The following is a 4,377-nucleotide window of genomic DNA, read 5'->3' as shown; positions in this document are numbered from 1 at the left end:
TCAAAAATAAATTTATTTTTTTAGTTAAAAGTGCATTGCCTGTTTAAACAAATTTGATTTTTTATTCGTCAGTTTTATGTCAAAACTGCATTTCCAAGACACATGTATGCAGCATAAAGTTACTGAACTTGAGATATTTGTGTAGAATAAAGTTGAATTTCTTGGCTTCTTTTGCTCTCAATTCTCTCTTTGTAGGTGAAACATGGTTGTGAATTAGTGCTTCATATTACCTTTGGATTCAACAAATAACACTCAAACCCTCAGTTCATATGAGAATTCAGTTATGTTACTCCACCAATACTATCAAGACTTTGAGTACCTTTATTTTGAGATACTATACCCCTTTTGAGGACAATGATGTTTTTTTTTTTGCACAGCCACAATTTTATAAAGAAAAACTAGCAAAAGCTAGAAATCAAAAACCAATTACAAAGAGTCATATAAAAGGGGGGTTTTGCAACCACTGGGACCAAGATATGCGACTTTTGCTATTCCTACTAAAGATCCAATTAAAAGAATGAATGACAATGCCTTAAAAGATATAACATTTCCATAATATACTACTGGACATTGATTCCCAAAATCATTATCATCTGCAAATTTCAAGAACCATATTAGATTTTGTTGGATAAATTAACACATAACGGAAATGTTAATTACTTGATGGGTAGCTATATTAACCGTTACCTCACATTTCTTGGTGTATTTCATCACTACATGTGCGTTAGCTGAACATCATGTGGAATGCATACAACTTCCTAAGGATCCAAGGTACCAACATAAATGTAAATGTAATTGTATCATCATCTGATATGTTGACTGTGATTTCAAGTAGGCTTAGCTTCATGTTAAGATAAATTTAATCTTCAATTAGATTAACTGCAACTTAACAAAAGACATATCATAATAGAAAAAAATGAAAGTAAGAAAATTACCTTCCTATTTTTTACAATTAGCTCCTAAAGACTTCCCAATTGCCATAGCTCCTCCTTAATACAATAAGCTTTGGGATAATTTTCCCGTTCTATTGTTGTGAACACTCTGAAAAAACAAAAGGAATCAACAAAACCCAACAAAATTTCAGATTAGTGGGTTCTTTATCCCCGAATTAGTGTATTTTTACCAAAAAAAAAAAAAGCTCCATGTAACATCCCAAAAATCATGACCGAAAATCTCATTTTTAAATCATTTATCGAACCAAAATCTATCAATTCATAGCATAAGTCGTAACATAAAGTCGGGGTGTTAATTTAAAACATGTTCTTATTATCAGAGTAAACATCTCAAGCCAAACTTCTTGGTGTGTGCCATGCGATCACCCCGAGCTCTTTCCGCCACTACCGGAAGTACCTGAAACTAAAACTGAAAATCATAAGCACGAAGCTTAGTGAGTTCCCCAACCAACCAAATACCATATACGCATAACCAGGAACACATAACCATATACTGGGCCCCCGCCCACTGCATCTGGCCTCGCCTGTCATCGGGCCCCGTCCGGCCTCAGGCCCCGTCTGCCATCAGGTCTCACTTGGCATCGATCCCCGCTCGATATACAGATTTGTTTCTCATAGGTCCCGCCTGTTTCTAGGCCTCGCCCTCCATACACATACATACAAACAAAATATCATACTAGTGCATACAAAACATAATCTAACTGAACCATGTTCTAAGGCCTTGCCTGACTTGGGGCCCGCCCTTAGTCTGCTACTGAAGTAGTGAAACCCCGTTCATACTTCTACTAGTAGTGAGATACGGGCCCCCGCTCACACTCACACCCTTCCTATCACGGGCCTCGCCCCTACTATACTAATATCGAGATATGGAACCCCATCCATACTCAGCTAGTGATGAGATACGGGACCTCGCTCACACTCACCTCCTTACCAGGCACATACAAGTATCACGAACACAACAAGTATAATCTAACATTCAACCTAAGAACCTTCCTCGGGATTCCCTGGTATCGAAACCCCAGTCCGGAGACACACTATTACCTAACATACTTCGGGCTTACCTCGACATCGGACCCTCGGTCCGAAACCTACCATACTGACACATGCAAGAATCACAAAGACCTCTAGCATCCTAACATTCATCGGGCCTCGCCCAACATCAAGACATAACCCGGAACATATATCAATAAATGCCTAGGGCTAACCCCCGAGTCTTCCTTCTACTCATAAACATAAGCATAAACATAATGGGCCGACATTATGGCCGTAGACCCATGCACACAGTGAGGAGACTCACCTTGCACTGTTGAACCCTGCTGATACTCCTCCTGACTGCTAACTGGCAATTCCCGAACTGCTGATCCTCCGATTCCCCGAGCTACCAATACCAAAATACCAATTAGTCCAATTCAATAATCCTTCTTAGGGTAAAAGGGCCATTTTACCCCTAATCCAATTTGGTCCATAACTAAGGCCCAAACCATAATATAAAAGGCCCAATACTATGTAAGCTTCCCAAGCCCACTAATGGCCCAATTTGCCAAATTGGGCTCAATCCCTCTAATAGGCCTTACCCCAAGCCCAAAACTTACAATTGAACCAAATTAGCTGATTCCTGATGGCCCATGAAGACCAAAGACCCAAAGCATGGCCTAAAACACGGCCCAAATATACAAAACCCAAACAGATGGATTACGCAGCGCGTACCACTACGTACGCTAAGCGTACTGGCCAGGTAGTGCGTACGCTGGGCGTACCTCCTTGTACGCTCAGCATAAATCTCCTGTTAAGTCCTTTTTTCCATTAAGTGCTTATTACACCACTCTAGAGGCTACAAACTCAGATCCAGATCCTTTTCCATGTCTTATTTCATAAAGTCACGGACTTGGTGACTTTACTTGGCCCCAAACAACTCAACTCCAAAAATGATCTTCCACTTCCAAAAAGAGGGCTAGATCTCATGCATGACTATGAATGGGCTAGCAAGTTCGAAACTTTACTACTTATGGACTACTCTTAGCCTTGAGGGTGGCAACCCTAAGCTCAAAAACGAGATTCCATCTTAAAGGTCTAATCTTGGGACCCAAAATGACTCCAAAACTAGATCTGTTCATCCTTAATTAAAGTCATGAACTTCATACCTCCAAGAAGTCTGAAATGAAGCAATAACCCCAGATTTATATATTCGCCTTTAGTCCCCCACCTTCCTTGTTCTTCACTTGCTTGAGGAAATGGCTTTACAACTCTAGAATATTGTCCACAGGCCTCTAAAGCTCCAAAACACTCAAAGGAGGGTTAGGGTTTCATAGCAGCTCTTTAAGGTGGAATGGAGGTTGAAACTTGAGTGTATAACATTCCTTATATAGTGGCACACCCTAAATTTAGGGTTTCTAGACTCTGGACGTATGCTGGGCGTACGCCTATGATACCCGCGATCATTCTCCTTTATACATTGGGCGTAATCCAGCTTACGTTGGGCGTACCCGCACGCTTCCATTTTGCCTGCATGGTCCTCCATGCCAACTTTTCTCCATAAGGGACCATTTATGCCACTATCTTACAAGTGCCATGACTTCCTCACCCGATGTCTGTTTCTGACGAACTTTATATCCATGAAAAGGGGACGAGAAGCACTACACTCCTAACGACACACTTCGGACCAAAAATTCTCAATTAAAAACTTCAAGACCCATAGAAGACCGAAACGCTCCTCGCCTCGAGATCTGAAATCCCTAAACAAATACTTTCAGAATAGGGCGTTACACTCCAAATTGCAATAGTATGAATCATGAAAACACCAATAATAACATTAATACATATATGATTGAATAGAATATCACTTTACACAACAAATGTATACCTTTTAAACAATTTCAACTCAAAGTTGATGCAAAAATAAATGTATAATAAAGTTTACCTCAAATATGGTTCAAGTATGTATGAGGACATTTTGATCACAAAAACGAATCATTAGGCTAGCTATTACGTTTTGATCCTGAGAAAGTCTTCACATGTGTTTTTGCTGCATATTTCTCTATGTTCAAGGTTAACCTTGCAACAACCACTTACACTATTACATTATGACCCCATTAGATAAAATTTCATATTCCATGCATATTTATACCCCATTTATAACAAAAAAGACTGGAAATTTATGTCGCGTTATCATTACTGCATTCAAATTAAATTGCCTACGAATATCTTCATCAAAAAGTTGAAGTTCAATGAAGAGGCATGTCAATAGTTGAAGTGTAATGCTACTCTATTTCAAAAAGCTTAGAGAAAAGAAACAAATTCCTAAGTTTTGTATACATATATAAACACAAATACACACAAATAAACAAATTCAAAGCCTAAACTTATCACCTCTGATTTGAGAGCACCATGGTTTGCAATCAAGCAATGTACTGGATTTCTTTTCATT

This window comes from Lactuca saligna, chromosome 3 (genome assembly GCF_052625555.1).
Source record: "Lactuca saligna cultivar CGN05327 chromosome 3, ASM5262555v1, whole genome shotgun sequence".
Classification (NCBI taxonomy): Eukaryota; Viridiplantae; Streptophyta; class Magnoliopsida; order Asterales; family Asteraceae; genus Lactuca; species Lactuca saligna.
This window is presented reverse-complemented; position numbering follows the sequence as displayed.